The sequence below is a fragment of the Desmodus rotundus genome, chromosome 13, assembly GCF_022682495.2.
Source record: "Desmodus rotundus isolate HL8 chromosome 13, HLdesRot8A.1, whole genome shotgun sequence".
Taxonomy (NCBI): domain Eukaryota; kingdom Metazoa; phylum Chordata; class Mammalia; order Chiroptera; family Phyllostomidae; genus Desmodus; species Desmodus rotundus.
In genome coordinates this window covers 61219798-61237652 of record NC_071399.1, presented here as the reverse complement: position 1 = coordinate 61237652, position 17855 = coordinate 61219798, and the positions used below count along the sequence as shown (strand labels likewise).

Sequence of the window (17855 nt, the reverse complement as noted above, 5' to 3'; positions counted from 1 at the left end):
TATATATACTTTATATTTTTTTAAGATTTTACTATTTTTATTTTTAGAGGGAGGGGAAAGGAGGGAGAAAGAGAAGGAGAGAAATACTGATGTGTGAGAGAAACATCTATTGGTTGCCTCTCACATGCCCCCAACCTGGGCCCTGGCCCACAACCCAGGCGCCCTGAGAATAGAACCTGCGACCTTTCAGTTTACTGTGTAACGCCCAACTCACTGAACCACAATAGTCAGGGCTCCAACTTTAAAATGGTTAATTTTATGCTATGTAAATTTTACTTCAATAAATTATTTTAAGGGGGAGTAACTAGCTAATATAGCTTAAAGATCAAATGTTAACTCTTTCAAGCATAAGGTATGAATGGATTCTGTGGTTGTAGATTATCATTTTAAAAAGTTGATCATCTGAAAGAAAAAATAAGCTAAAACTATTGCCCCAGGAGGCAAAGCACTCAAATGAAGAAAAAAATATGGAGAGAACTTGTTTTAAAACCATAATTTTAAACCCAGGAAACTCTGAAGAGCTATTTGGTTGTATCAAGATAAATTTTAAAGTTTATTTCTTACAACCCAGGAACTCCAATTCTAGATAAACATTTTGGATAAAAATCTCAAACACAAGTGCAGGGAGATGAATATATGAATGTTTCACAAGACTGTATTAAAAAGCATGGAAATTATAAACAACCTAAATGTCAATCTGCAAAAGAATTATTAAATAAAATGTGATGTAATATATACATACAGTTGACTACTACATAGCAGTTAAAAATAAACTATATTAATTCACTTGAGAAATACAGACCTGGCAGGGTAGCTCAGTTGGTTAGAGTTCGTCCAGATACACAAGGTTGAGGGTTAATCCCCAATGAGGGCACATACAAGAATCAACCATATACAACCTTACTGAATGTATAAATAAGTGGAACAACAAATCGATGCTTCTCACTCTCTCCGTTCCTTTCTCTCTCTAAAAATCAATAAATTAAAAAAATTTTAAGAGATATACATTGAGTGCCTAGCATATGCCAGACACTGTTCTGGGTGCTGGTGATCCCATAATAAGCAAGACAAAGCCCCTCGCTTGGGGAACTTACAAACAGATCTACACATGCACAGCATGGAGAGAGGGCAGACACAGTAAGCTACGAAACAGTAACTATGCAAATTCTCAAATTACGTATGAAGCAATCCTACACATTATTTATGTACACATATAGGTAAATGTATCCTTTAATGACATTCAAGAACACGTTACTGTAAAACAGTCAAGTCAGAGTGCTGGGAAGTCTCCCTCATCAGCCAAGATGGAAGCAGGGCAAGGTTCTTACAATGAGTGTGCCAAAAGCTAGAAAGATTAATGGATATGGCCCCAAGTATGACAAAAGTTAGCAAGATAAATGGATAGAAAAAAGCCCCCCTCTCCACTACCAGATCGGGGGTGGGACCAGGAGAAGGCAGGAACATGCACCATAGATGTCAAAATGGCACAAGGGGAAGATGAAAGGGGCCTGTCAGTGGAGCCTGGGGAAGGAAGGTGTTGGTTGAGAGGTGGACGCACCCAAAGCAAGCAAAAGTTTGGGAAGTTTATCAGTTATTTTGAGAAAGCACCTGGTCCATCCCAAACCCAAGCAAATATAATCCCAGGGGAACAAAGAAGCTCTCCCTGGCCCATCTAGTGATGCTCCCGCTTGTGAATTCACATGCTCTCTCCTGTGAGCATGCAACCATGTGAGCGGCATAGCTCATGGCCATGCGGGCTCCACACACAGACTCCAGGAGGGAGCCTGAAATGGACAGCAGCCAGGTACAATCTAAGTTACCTGGATGGGGACTAAGACCGCTTAGCAGCTGCCTGTGGGCTCCAAAGGACTGTCCTTTAAAATGGAGCAAGAACTCAGGACACTGGCTTTTGTCTTGATGTTGCCAAGGACTTGGGTGGACTTTTTCCATGGCAGAAAGATTAGATGGTCTTTAAGACGGGAGTCTGCCATTCTCACAGGATGCAAAGCACCTAAATAAAACCTCTTTCCTTTTGTACGTCATTTGCCTCATGAGTTTGGCTTTTGGGGTGACAGCAGCCGAACTTCCACTTTCGTTTGGTTACAAATATACTATATGCAAAAACCATAATGAAGTTTTTCTGAAATGGGAAAGAAGGGGATGTATGTCCTAAGGAAATTGTACCTGAAACTTCTTTTTTATTAGGAAAAAAATAGAAAGTCAATGTACCAATTAAAAATGTCAACTCTGAGTATTTGAAACGCTGGTATTTATTATATTAATCTCTTTATTTCTTACCAAAAAAAAGTAAGGGAACCTAAAAAATAATCCAGAGGGTCCTATAACTATCTAATAAAAAGAGAAAATAGTATAGGGGAAATTAGCAAAATAAAAGCAAAAGGGAATTCTCCAAAGATGAATGAAGTAAGACATACATACACTGAAAGAACACAGTAAAAAAGGAAAGCTCCCAATGCAATAAATGGGGAAGCAAGGGAACAAAATACTCAGACATATAATTGTGAATTCTCAAAGAACTTACAGGCAGAAAATAAGAAGGAAAAAGAAAGAAAAAAAATAAGAATGAAGCTGTTACTTTTTATTATTAATGCCCTCAAAATTATAAAGGAAACTTATTCCCATTTATGATTCTACAGCTACTCAAAATATTACTCAGGTGTGAGTGCAAAATAAATACAGTTCTAGATGCCTCAGAAAATTTACTTTTATCCATTCATTCATTGGAAATTAAATTATATAAGGATGTGGTCTAACAAGAAAATGGAATAAACTAAGAAAGAAAATGAAACCAGAAAATGGATCCAACCCAAGTGTGATAAATTGAAATCCCAAAAGAGAGATACACAGCAGGACTAAAGAATAATCATATCAGTCTAGAAAAAGGGAAAACTTCAGGACCGAGGTACCCTTGCAGAAATATGTCAAAGGGAAGAAGAAATTCCACACATGTAATAATTTTTTTGTCAACCATACCATATTAATATGTTGATGGTCAGGAGTATTCCTGTACACTATACACTAGATTCCAGTAGCAATCTCCCAGTTATGAGAACCAAAAATGTCTCCAGATATTACCAAATGTCCTGGGTGGTGGTGAGGGAGGGGGTTGTGTGTGAAATGGAGAAATTGTCATTAACTGAGAACCACTGCCTTAAGAGAACAGAAGGATATGATAAAAATAAAGCAATTAACAGAAAAAATAATGCAATTAGAAACTCCAGGAAATACACAAAGCTGTGTAAGAAAGAAAATAAAATCAGAGACTATTTAAATGACTTTCTACACAGAAAATTTACAATCACAATAATAGAAACACTGTAAGTTTAATTGTGGCTATAGTGTCAACCAGTAGAAAGTATATGAAAGATTTAATTATAGTTACATGACAAAATGTGCATACCATTTACACTGTCAAAATACAGATAAGAAGTGAAGCAAGTAGTAAGCTCTTAAAAATAATAATTTATTAGGGAGGACAAATAATAGAACAAGGCTACATACTCATATATCATGTAAATCAACAGATTAAGAATAAAATCAAAATTATAAGGTCAAAACAGCTTGATAAAGCATATTATTTTGAAAGAGGAAAGAAACCATCAGGGATATTTAAGTGTTAAAGTAGGATTGGGGTGTGAGAGAAATATAGATAGAACAGGAGCTAGTGTTTTTCCCTTACGTCCACCAGAATCATCTAATTTCTTAATAACTATATATTACTTTGAGAGAAAATTAACATTTTAAAAATCAATGAGTGTCTCTTAAAGAAGAAATACTTGTAAATATTTATAAATACTCAGTATTTACATAAGTGAAAACAGAACAGTATCATCAACCATCCACATACTGCAATTTCACTGTAAACTAAGTTTTTATCCTCGCCCAAGGACATTTTTTCATTGCTTTTTATTTCTGATTTTTTAAAAGATTTTATTTATTTATTTTTAGACAGAGGGGAAAGGAGGGGGAAAGAGAGGGAGAGAAACATCAATGTGTGGTTGCCTCTCATGCACCCCTCACTGGGGACCTGGCCTGCAACCCAGGCATGTGCCCTGACTGGGAATTGAACTGGCGACCCTTTGGTTTGCAGGCTGACACTCAACCACTAAGCCACACCAGCCAGCACATTCATTGTTTTTTAAAGAGAGAGGAAGGGAGAGAGAGAGAAACACTGATGCAAGAGAGAAGCAGCCATTGGCTGCCTCCCCTAAGTGCTCAGATGGGGCATTGTGTGCACCCTGACTAGGGACTGAACTCCCAACCTAGGTATGTATGTGCCCTGACTAGGGCACATCAAACTGGTAGCCTTTCTGTTTTGTGGCAACACTCCAACCAACTGAGGCACACTAGCCGGTCCTGTAATCTAACTTTTGTAACTGCTATGACAGAGCCATTGATTCAACTTATTCAACAAGTATTTAGTAAAAAACCTACTACAAATTTTGAACAAGCAAAATGAAGCAAGCAAGCACATGGTCAATACAAGGTTTGACCCTACGAGCAACAGAGAGATTCTGGAATGTGCAGTGTCCTGATTAAAAGTTGTACTTTATGTAGAAGAGCCTGAAAAGTATAAATAAACCAGATGAATGGCACAGAAACTGAAGTTAGAAGTATCAGTTAGGAGGCTACTGCACAAGTTTAAATGCAAAGTAATAAGAAGATGTGTGCAGAAAATGATGGTAATTATCACAATAGTCAAAAGGGAATGATGATGGGGTGGGGATGATGATGATAACAACTATCGTGACAGTGATAAGAGCAAATATTTACTGCACTTTTAAGTGCCAGTTATCATGCAACACATTTGATATATATTGTCATACAACCCTGTGAAGAAAGTATTACTATATACCATTTAAATGGAAGAAAGTTCAGATTAATTAATGTGCCCGAAGTTATACAGCTAGTAAACCGTGGAGAGGTATCTTAGGAAAATGGCAAAGTTGGTAAAACAGTAGTTAGAGAAGTACCGAACACCCTTCTGTTAACCTGCCTTAGGAATAATACAGCTCGCACTTACTGACACTAACACTAAAACAAAGGACGTTCTAGTTATCTAAGGTCACTATAACTGGGTCCACATTTCTTAGAAAACAGTGAAGAAAAAAGACTTACTGGGCCTGTATGTTATTAAAATAAATATGTTTATTTTATATAAATAACATTTAGCTTTTAATTACAAATACGTGTTGAATGAAAGATCTCCTCTATTTTAACCAATGAAATTAGAATCTTACCAGTTAGAAAAACTTGGTCCCTCTGGCAACCTAAAAATCTTTCTGCTCTTCTCTGCTCTCCAAACATTCATATCAATAGCAAACAAAACTTTTTTTGGCAACTATGCCTAGAAAATGGCAATTTATATTTTTATCTTTCTCTGATTAAACATACAGCCATTCATTCCTTATTATTTGTTACATATCTTATTTTTATAATTAAAAGAAATTAAAGTTATTTGCATTGATATCCCATACCTCAAAAATTAATATCAAAGTCCAATTTTTATTAAAAAGTATATTCTACATAAAACAATTTACAGGGCAACATTATTTATGACTACTAATCTATAATTTAAAAATCCACTGTATTCACAATATTATCAACAGCTGTAGTTAATGACAGTGTAACACATTAAATCCATTTATATGTACAATCCCATTTATGTAACATGACAATCCAATACAAATAATAGAAGTCCAGAGAAATAATGTCTTTCTAAACATTTAAAAATTCTAATTAAGGTCTGAAAAAGCACGATAACCACCACAGACTAAAAATTACAAAGTGGGAATCTAAAGCACAAAAACACGGCACTGAAAGACAAACGCAAGTGCAGTGGCTACAGATATCCAGAAAGTGCACTGAACCTCGGTATGACCAGCTGGGGCGTAAGGACGCTTTTCCGCAGGTAAAATACAGGGGCTGGACTACATGGCCGCGCAGCTTCCCATTTAGACACTCCACGTCACAACTACCGAGAGGTGCATTTGATATAACAAAAGAACCTTTCTGGGCTCAGCAATATTCTAGGACAGCAATTTTCAACCTGTGCGCCACAAGAATTTTTAAAACATGCAATATCTGACTAATTAGCCGTGGACATGTCCTCTTTTCCTTTAGATTGTCAAGTAAAAAATGACAACAGCAAACACAAAAACAGCCATCTGGTGTGAATGAATAAAAATTATAGCTAATTTTTTGTCAGATTGGCAAAAAACATGTTTTTTGGTGTGCCGCAGAATTTTAGTAATCAGTTTATGTGTGCCATGAGATGAAAAAGGTTGAAAATTACTGTTCTAGGGCAATGAGGTAGCTTTTGTTATTTCAAATTAAGAGTAGACATAGCCAATAGTCTACCTTAAGTATACAATACTTGTAGTATTTAAGCAAATAGGCTAATTTAAAAAATCAAGTTCTAAGGACAATTTTAAAAATCAAGAGAAGGATGATTCATTGGTTATTAATTTCATGTTCTTCTCACTACTAAGAAAAAAAGTTCTGTAAAATTAGAAATATCAAGAGAAACATGGAGTTCCACAAAGCAGCAAGAGACCAACACTCACAACTGAACCACCAAAACAAAACTAGGTGAACTACAAATTCACCGGTTTTTAACCCCATCAGAGAGCTGAGGCCATAAACTTGTATGAACTAAACTCCTGCAGTTGACAAGTCCTTCGTAGAAAAAAAGAGACCCACAGTTGTTCCAACCCTGCTGCAGAAAGAGGGATTTACCACACCTAGAGTGGGAAGAAGTCCACCAGACTTCTAACAAACTTTTTAGAGTCACATATCCGGCTTTACAGATTAGAATCCCAAGAATTTCCAGCCACAACCAAGTCTGCAACTACCTGCCACCTCTCACACAGGTCTTCACTAAGTACTCAGGTGTCATACGCCAAAAGCTAGAATCACAGGGAAAAAAAGAGAAGTCCATCAGAAGCACTCTGGGCTTTTCGCTACAGAAGGCTGAGTCCAGAGCAGAGGTACTGTCTGAACACATCAGGTTTTCAGTAACCACTGACTATAGGCGGGGCAGAAAAGAAAAAAGCGCTTTCTTGTCTCCCCCCACCTTCCCCACTCCTGTATCTCCAGACACTCAAAGCTTTCATCTACAGGGAGTGCGGTAGCAGAGCTGAAAGCAACCACTCCAAGACACTCCAGGCAACAGGGTTGAAAGAGCCATAGAAAGCAGAACATGAATCAGGAATCTGATAGTTGGGCAGGAAAACAGAGGAAAATAGATCTGGCAGAGTTTCAAAGCCGGCAGCTCAGCTGTGAAGGAAGAGCAGATCTCTGGAATATGCCAATGCTCGGATCCCAGGCCCTGTTGAAGAGAAAGTAATGATCACACCCTCAAAGAACCTGACCCAGTGGTGACCTGACTCAAACTAAGACAGAAAAAAAGTCACAATAAACACAAATATGATGAACTCAGACTTCCCCACCAAAGCCCACCCCCCTGATCTAGGTCATGAAAATGAATATCATTGTTTCATTTTCTACAGTTCTTTAAAGTTTAGCATGCAAAAAAAATTTGCATGGCATACCATAAAGCAAATATATATGTATTTATAGATTATATGTATATAATAGTACATGTATATATGTATAGATTATATGTATATGGATTATATGTATATATATGCATTATATTTATGTGTGTGCATGTATGCACACATATATAAATACATATATGTGTATCTATATATACACACATATACATACAATCAAGAGATGAAATAATACAAACAGAGCAGAGATGAGTCAATGTTGAAAATGGTAGGCACTTTAAAACAAGCTATGATATAAATTAAAAATCTCATTTAAAAAACTAGACAGTATGTAGGAAAAGATAAGGAATTTCAAAGGATACATAAATTGTAAAAAATATAAATGCTAAAAATAAAAAATACAAGATCAGAAATAAAGAACTCAATAATAGGTTCTATAGCAGACATGACAAAAAGAAAGGATTAGTGAATTTAAACGTAAGTAAAATGGAAGTAGCTAATTAACAAAAGAAAAAGTAGATAATGAACAAAATGGAAAATCCAGGGTAATAGGGTCTTGAAAGAAATAGAAGTAAAACTGAGGCAGAAGAAACACATGAAAAGATAACACCCGAATAATTTCCAAAATTGATGAGAGATAGCAAACTAAAGATACAAAACCTCAACAAACCACTCAGTGAAAAAATACAAAGAAAACCACAGTAAGGCACATCACAGTCAAATTGCTGGGGATATAATGAAATTATAGTGTTGTAAATTTTCACATGGTTCATGAAGTATTATTATTTGAAAGTAAACTGTGATAATTTCAAGATTCATGCTATAATCACCAGAAGAGTAGCTATTTAAAAGATGACACTGAAAAGTATAACTGAAGGCCAATACAGGAGACAAAACAGTATTATAATCATCCTTCAGTATCCATGGGTGTTTGGTTCCAGGACCCCAACACCCCAAGAATATCAAAATCCAGGGAGGCTCAAGTCCTCAGTTGGCCTTCCGTATCCGTGGGTATCACATTCAAGGATTCAACGGACCTCAAAAATTTTCATCCATGTTGGTTGTCTCCACAAGATGAGGAACCCATGGATATGAAGTGTCAAGGTTGACTGTACTAGAAAATACATGCTACACCAAAAAGTAGAAAAGGAGGTACAAAAGAGCAAGTGGGATGAACAGGAAACAAATAATGAAAGGAGAGACTAAAATCAGCCATATCTATAATTGTGTTAAATAATGAATTAAACACTCTAGGCTGTCAACTACTGAAAACAGGAAATGCGGCAAGAGAATTGAGAGAAGTCCCTTGAGACTTTGAAAGCCATTCAGCTACCAAAGATCTTAAGACTCTCAGAAAAACCAGAAGTATTCCAATGTATTTCAGGCCTTCAAAGCAGATGAGAGAGGGGAATCAGGGCTACATATCCCTCTATCCCACCACTGTAATTACAGAGGTTTAGAATTTGTTAGGTAGGGCTAGTCCTCCCACCCTTGTGTAGGTTTTGGGTTTTTTTTTTTCAGGGTTTTCCTTGATATCCTTGCATCGTTTTCTTTTTCACATGAATTTTAGTATCAACTTGACTAATTCCATAAAGTAGGTTGTTGGTATTTTTGTTAAATTTATAAATTAACTTAGAACTGACATCCTTATAATGTGGAGTTGCCCTAGCCAAGCACAAGGATATTTTTCCATTTTTACTTTAGTGTCCTTAATGAATGCTTAAAATTTTTCTTCATATAAGCTTTATACATTTGTTAACTTTATTCCTAAATATTTAGTCCTCTTTATTCGTATGATGAATATATTCTATCATTTTACCTGGTTTATTATTGCGAAGAAATTAATTTTTTGTATGTTAATTTCATATTGTTGGATTTCATTTTATCATTCTCTGTGGTTTCATTTGTGCTTTATCTTTTTTTTAATTGCCTTGTTTTCCCTAGTGTCCCTTGTTTTCTCATACCTTATTGGGTGCTTTGGTATTCAATACCTACTGCCTATTTTGCTCTTTCCCTTTCGCTTGTGGCCCTATTTTCTAGTTGCATTATTTCTCATCTTTTTTAATTCTAATTTTTTAAATGTGATTATTTCTCATCACATTTATAACATTTTTATTAGCATTCCATCCTCATCCCCACCTTTTAGTCTTATATGTATGAGATATTTACATATATTTGTAATGCTCAATCATTCCTGTTGAAGTTCTCTCCACCATTTGCTTGGATGAAGCTCATCTAGATTTCTCAAAAATGCCTGAGGAATACAGATTCCATAAGTTCGGAAACATTGAAAACGATTTCTATCTTCACTGTATATAAAATCCTAAAATCACGCTTTCAATGACTTTTTAAGAAATGCTTGCCTCCTTGGCTGGGTGGCTCAGCTGGTTGGAGTGTCATCCTGTGCAACAAAGACTTGTGGGCTTGATCACTGGTCAGGGCACATATCTACGTTGCGGGTTCAATCCCTGGTTGGGGCGCATATGGGAGGCAACCATCGATGTTTCTCTCTCACATCAACGTTTCTCTTTCTCTCTCTCCCTCCTTCTCTCTCTTAAGTCAACAAACATATCATAGGGTGAGGATTAAAGAAAATACTTGCCCATTTTTGCCTGGTTTTCCATATTAGCTTGGAAAAGTCTGATGACTGCACGATTCTTTTGCCTTTCTAAGGTATTTGATTTTTTTTTTTCATGAAGGCTTTAAGGATTTTATCATTACCTATGAAAACTAGTAATTTTACCTGGATACATATTGGAGCTAATTATTGTGGATTAATTTTTCCAAGTACTTGGTATACTTTCAATGTGTAGATTTAGATCTTTTTCTATCAGAAAAGTTTTCTTGAATTGTAGTTTTAAATATTAGCTCTTTCGATTGTTTTGTTTTTCTTCTTCAGAGATTCCATTAAAACAAATATTATTCATTCCTTCACTAAGTCTTCAATTTCCACTACCTTTTTCTCTGACATTCTATATTTCTTACTTTTTTAAATTCTCCTGGCTATTTTTCTGCCTTTCTTCATACTCTTTATTAAAATTTCATTTTAGCCTATTTTCCCTTAGGTATCTTGTAATATAGTGTCATTTCTGAGATAACTTTGACATTGTCTCCCATTTCTTTCCTGAACTGCATTAACTCTTCTATCAATATTTTTCATTTCTCCCTCTTTACTGTCCATTTCTGTTTTCAGTTCTTAAATTTCTGACTCAAGTGATTGTTATACTCTCAAATGGTTGTTGTAGTAAATACAATTCTATTTAGAGTACAAACTCACAGGTTTACGATATATCATGGTTTTTTAAGGGGAATTTTTCTCTATCTATGTAAAAATTAGTTTTCTGATTTAGAATCCTTTCCTGATTTCTTTTTTTCCTTTTCAGTGTTGTGCAATACACCTGTTTTACACTATTTCTAGTCTAATGTTCCCCTTGCCCATCATTGTCAGGCACTTTAATGGAATGGATGGTTACTTTGTCTTTGGGGTCGGGGGAGCTGGATGGAGGGAGGTGTGAATCCTCCAATTTTGTGGTACACTGGTGTCTGGTAAGAACCTAACTTTATTCTTTTCTTTCTACTACTCAATATCCAAAGGAAATATTTTTCTTCCTTTTTGCCTTATTTTTTTCTTCCAGAAGAAATGTATAAAAAAGATCATCTCTTTAAATAATGCCTATTCTGAATCAGTCTTAATCTTTTAGAGTACATTTAAATCACATACCTGTTCCTTTATAAGGTATCTATCTTTTTAAGCTACATGCCTGGCCCTGTATTTGGAACCTGTCCATCCATTCAACATAATGCATACTTCGAAATACCTTCCTGATATGCTATGTTACTTTAGAACTTTCAGATTTAGGGAAGATTTCTCTTTCTGGTGGTCATTCCTATTCACTCTCAAGCCACTTCATTTGCATCCCTCCTCTGCTTTTCCCATAGTTTTCCTTTTATATATATATATTTTATCAATTATGCTATTACAGCTGTCCCAGCTTTTCCCTCTTTGCCCCCCGGCTCCATCTGGTACCCCCCACTCCCTCCGGCAATCCTCCTCCCTTAGTTCAAGCCCATGGGTCAGGCATAAAAATTCTTTGGCAATTCCATTGCCTATACTTTTCTTAACATCTGCAAGTCTATTCTGTACCTATCAATTCATACTTCTTAATCCCTGCACTTTATCCCCCATTCTTCCTCTTCTCCCTCCAAACTGATAACCCTCAAAATAATCTCCATATCTATGATTCTGTTTCTGTTCTGCTTGTTTGCTTAGTTTGTTTTTTTTACATTCAATTGTTGATAGCTGTGAATTTATTGCAATTTTAATATTCATAGATTTTATCTACCTTTCCTAAGTCCCTTTAACATTTCATATAATAAGGGCTTGGTGATGATGAACTCCTTTAACTTGACCTTATCTGGGAAGCACTTTATCTACCCTTCAATTCTAAATGATAGCTTTCCTGGAGAGAGTAATCTAGGTTGTAGGTCCTTGCTTTTCATCACTTTGAATTATTCCTGCCAGTCCTTTCTTGCCTGCAAAATTTCTTTTGGGAAATCAGCTGACAGTCTTATGGTAACTGCTTTGTAGGTAACTATTTGCTTTTCCCTTGTTGCTTTTAAGGTTCTCTCTTTATTGTAAATCTTTGAAATTTAAATTATGATGTGTCTTGGTGTGGTCCTCTTTGCATCCATCTTGTCTGGGACTCTCTCTGCTTCCTGTATATCTTGTATATCTATTTCCTTCACCAAATTAGGAAAGTTTTTTCTTTCATTATGTTTTCAAATAAGTTTTCAATGTCTTGTTCTTCCTATTCTCCTACTGGCACCCCTATGATTTGAATGTTGGTACATCTAAAGTTGTCCCAGAGGCTCCTTAACCTATCCTTTTTTAATTCTTTTTTCTTCTTGCTGTTTTGATTGAATGTTTTTTATCTTCCTTATGTTCCAAATTATTGATATGATTCTTGGCTTCATCCACTCCACTGGTAGTTCCCTGTAAATTTTCCTTCATTTCACTCAATGTAACCCTTCATTTCTGCCTGGGTCTTTTCATGCTGTTGAAGTACCCAATGAATTCCTTGATCATCCTAACAACCATTGTTTTGAACTCTGCATCTGAAAGATTGCTTATCTCCATTTTGTTTAGTTCTTTTTCTGGAGTTTTGTTCTGTTCTTTCATCTGGGCCATATTTCTTTGTCTCCTCATTTTGGCACCTCCCCATCCCGTGTTTGTTTCTGTGTATTAGGTAGAGCTGCTTTAATTCCCTGTCTTAGTAGCATGGCCTATTATAGAAAAGCACATCAGTAAGTTGGGTGGGGCAGAGCCGTAGGTAATCACCATGGAGGGGTAACCCATGTGACCCTGGTTGATGGAGTCTCCAATATGGTGTTGCTGTTCTGTGGCTCTGTGTGGGGGAGGGCTCAGAAAGGGGACAATGCTGCTGCCTAGTCTCTGGAGTTTTGCCTTGAAGGACGCTGTCCCCTGGCACTCTCCTTGATGCCAGACACTTCAATTTCTCCCCATGTGCCACTGGTGCCCTTCCTGCTGCTGCTCCAGTGTTGAAGCCCAGAGGGAGTGAGTCTGCATGAGTCCTAAGTCTGTGTGGGTCCTTTTGGAGGAGACTCCTGAAAACCCCACATTTTCTTATGCCACCCCAACCCCCGCTGGTTTTTACAGCCAGAAGTTAAAGGGACTTATCTTCCAGGCATGGGAACCTTGGGCTAGGTGCTCTGGTGTAGGACTGGGATCCCTCGCACCTAAGATAGCCCTCCTGATCTTTAACCCCTAAGATATCCCTCCTGATCTTTAGCCACTACACATGGGTATGGGGCCACCCACTCAGTGTCTCTGCACATCTCTCCATGTTACTGCATCTCTGTCCCTCCTACCGGTCTGGATGAAAGCGACTTCTTTAATCCTTGGTTGTCAGACTTCCATACAGCTCAATTTTCTGACGATTCTGGGTAATATTTGTTTTGTAATCTAGTTGTAATTTTTACTGTTGCGGTGTTTAGAGGTGAGCCATGTTTACCTACACCTCCATCTTGACTGGAAGTCTACCTTCCTATATTTTTTCAATGTCTGCCTTACTTAAGTCAACAAAGCTCCAGGTAGGACGAGGTTGGGGTGGAGTATGTGAAACCATGATGCTGGTGTTTAACCCTTTTTACCCTCAGCTATTTGATAGTCAGGATTCTCTGTCTCGACATAATGTTGAGAGTATGAATTTTACAAAGAATTTTCATAAATGTGAACTTATCTGAATAGTTTAAGGAGGAGATTTTGGGAGATTGTTTACTACACTACCACCATCTTCTAGCTATTTGAAGTCCCAGCAGACTTTGTTCAATAAGTAGATAAGCTGATTCTAAAATTCATATGGAAATGCAAAGGATCAAGAATAGGCAAAGTATAATGAAATAAAAAATGAAGGCTTACATTAATTGATATCAGTACTACTATAAATGTTCATTAATCAAAACAGTATGAAACTGGCATGCAGCTAGTCAAATAGAACAATAAAACAGAACAATGACTAAATATAAACCCACAGAATATGCTCAGCAGAACTTCAACCAATGCCAAGTCAATTCAATAGGGAAACAAAAATCTTTTAAACAAATATTACTGAAGCAACTGAGTATCTATATAAAAATAATAAAACAGCCTCTTTCCTACTCCACACACCAAAATTTAATTTAGTAATATACTGAAACAGAACTCTAAGATCTGGAAGCAATCATTAGAAGAATATTTTCACAAACTTTAGGTGGGCAACAATTTTGGACAGGACATAAATACTGCTCATAAAAGAAAAAGCCTGACAAAATTAATCTTTACTAAAATTAAACAATTCTAAAATAAAAAGATGCCATTAATAAATTGAAAAGCTATAAATTGAAAAAAATATTGATAGCACATCTGTCAAAAAACTTGTATCTAAAACATAACTCTTACAAAGCAACATTTAAAAGTACAACAATTCAATTTTTTTTAAATGGGGTGAAAACTCAAATAGATACTTCATGAAAAAATATATACCAATGACCAATAAGCACATGAAAGGGTGCTCAACATCTTTAGTCATCAAAAAATGCATATTAAAACCACAATGAGATACCCTTTCACTCCATCAAGAATAGCTACAATTAGAAAGACTAAAAACACTGAGTACTGGTGAGGAAGTGGAGAAACCAGATCTTACAATATTGTTGGTGAGAATATAAAATGTCACAGCCACTCTGAAAATAAAGATTTGGCTATTTCTTATAAAGTGAAACATAAATCTGTCCTATAACCCATCAATGTGACTCCCATTTATCCAAAATAAATGAAAATACAAACCTACAAAAACACTTGTACAAAAATGTTCATGGTCTTAATCCTAACTACCAGAAACTAGAAAAAAACAAAATGTCTATCAAAAGAAAATGACTAACAAATTATGGCATACTCAAACATGTAATACTATTCAACAATTAAAAAAAGAATGAATTACTGATACAGGCAAGGTCATAGATGAAATCTTAAAACCGTATTAAGCTTTTAAGAAATAAGATAAAAATGATATCATTTTTATGATGTCCATTTAGAGGAAAAATTAATTCATGATGACAGATGTTAGAAAAAGATGACCTCTGGGCAATGGCCCAGTGGAAGGGACAGAGCCTGAGCAAACTTACTTGGGCAATGGAAACATTTTGTATCTTGTTCAAGATTGTGGTTACAAAGTATATAAAACTATCAAAACCAAGTACACTAAACAAGAGCTACACATGTTAATGTATGTTAATTTTACCACATATATTTTGTTTAGAAAAAGGCCTATCACTTTATTCAGTAAACATTTGTTCAGTTCCTACTCTGAGACAAACATTGTTCTAGTCTTGTGAATTCAAGATGAAAGAACATGGTCATTGACCTAAAATAAGTTCAGTACCAGTTAAGTTTTATTAACTTGAGGAGGAAGACATATAAATAATCAAAGCACAGTGAGCCAGAAATAGAAAGTTAGGGAGATCAGAGAAAGTATACTCATTTCCCATCAGAGAAGAATTCCTATAACTGGTGATAGCTATGTTTTAAAATGAAAAGCAAGCCCTGGCTGGGTGACTCAGTTGGTTGGACCATTGTCCCAACACCAAAAGGCTGCAGGTTCTATTCCCGGTCAGGCCATATACTTAGTTTGTGAGTTTAATCCCCAGTTAGGCACGTAGAGGAGGCAACCAGTCAATGTTTCTCTCACATCGGTGTTTCTCTCTGTCTCCTTCTCTTTCTCCCTCTATTTCTCTCTCCCCACCCCCTTCCTCTCTCTAAGATCAATAAACATATCCTCAAGTAAGGATAAGCCAAGAGGCTTCCAGTCAAGACAGAGGCACAGGTAAATGTGGTACTCGCATCCTCCCACAGTCACATCAAAAATAAAACGAAGCTATAGAACAACCATCATTCAGAACCACCTAACATCTAGCTGAACAGAAATCCTACCACTCAGGATATTAAGAAAAAGCCACACCCAGACTAGTAGGAAGGGCAGACATGCAGAACAGGCTTGTCCCACACCCACGTGTAGTAAATAAAAATCAGGAGGGCTTTGTTCTGGAGGTCCCCCCTAAGGACCAACAGGTCCTCACATATCAGAGATCCAGTGCCCAGAAGAGAAGTCCCCATAGCTTCTGGTTGTGAAAACCAGTGGGGATTGTAGCTGAGGGAGACAGAAGGCTACTGGAATCCCAAGAAGTTCCTCTTTAAACAGCCCACAAACAGACTTACTCAGAGAGCACTCTGAGCTCCAGCTGTGGGGCAGTAGCTTGAAAGGCACCAGGGACATATGAAGAAGAACTGAAGTGTCTGGCATCAAGATGACAGCTGGAGGGGCAGCTTTCTCCCATACAATAATGCTGGCAGATGCCATTGTTCCTTTGATGAGGCTTCTCTTGACAGAGCTGGCAAATAGTTGCCAAAACTGAGTCTCTACCAACCTGGCTAACACTATTCATCCTGCCCTGATGCTTTCATGAGGCTCTGCCCCCAACCAACTTTCAGGCCCGCCCGAGCTGTTTCCAGTGGCTTTTCCATATAAGTGACCTGTCTTGGCTCATGCTTCAGACTTTCCTAAAATCTCTCAAAAAAGCAGCATCTGGCCTCAGAATGCCCTGTACCTCTTACTAAGTGGCCTCAGCCCTGGCGGTAATGGCAGCTGGCCTTGGTTCAAAGCTTGGCCTCTCCTGGGCACTTCTAAGCCCAGCACAAAAAGCAGCCATCTGAAGAATGCTTTGTAGCTCATGCTAGGTGGCCCTTGGGAAGAACAGAGGTGATGGCTGACCCTGACCCTGGGAGGTCTGAGAGTCAGTGTACCTGTTGGACAGCTTCAGGGCATGTGGAAGCACCACCTAACCACCTCCAAAAGCTACACACTCAAGGGGAAGACTCAATAGACAAAAGAGCCCCTCTGAAGTAAAGCCCTGCTCTGTGGGGCGGGCCCCTGCACAGCTGATCCTCCTGGTGATCGCAGCCAGTCCCTACAGCTGATTTGCCTGGGGGTAAATCCCTCCCATTGACATACCAAGAGTAATCAAGGCTCAACACAACAGAAGGGTCTACACAGCTCACATGGGGGGCGGGGGCGGGGGGGAGGGAGAGGAGGTACTAGAGCGAAGCTGACAAAGTGAGGAGACAAAGAAGCATGTCCCCAGGGAAAGAACAGAACAAAACTGCAGAAAAAGAACTAAGCAAAATGGAGACAAGCAATCTCCTAGATGAAGAGATTAAAACACTGGTTATAAGGATGCTCAATGAACTTAGGGAAAGAATAGATGAACTTAGAACTTCAACAGCATAAAAAAAGAATGGAAACCATAAAAAAGAATCAGTCAGAAAAGAAGGTTACACTAACAGAAAAGAAGAAAACTTTGCAGGAATCAACTGTAGAGTAGATGAAGCCAAAATCAAAATAGCAATTTGGAATACAAGGAAGCAACAAAAAAAAATTCATAAAAGTGAGAGATTAAGGAATACAAATTGGTAGTTGCAAAACAGTCATGGATGTAAAGTATAGCATAGAGAATATAGTCAAAAATATTGTAATAACTATGTATGGTGTTAGATGGGTACAAGATTTATCAGGATGATCACTTAGTAAGTTATATAATGTTTAATCACTGGGCTGTACACCTGACACTAATGTAATATTATATGTCAACGCTAATCGAAAAATAAAAATAATATTTAAAAAAGTAAAATACAGTAAAATTATAAGCATGAATTAATTAACTTTAACAGCAACAATCATTACAGGCAGAAAGAACACGATGAGA

The 17855-nt window shown here is 37.1% G+C and overlaps 1 protein-coding gene across 5 annotated transcripts in view; it reads right to left on the bottom strand.

Moving 5' to 3' along the window:
• The window catches only part of TDRD3 (tudor domain containing 3), a 158954-nt gene that overhangs the window by 122478 nt on the left and 18621 nt on the right, over positions 1-17855 (bottom strand). The gene's annotated exons all lie outside the window — the stretch shown is intronic.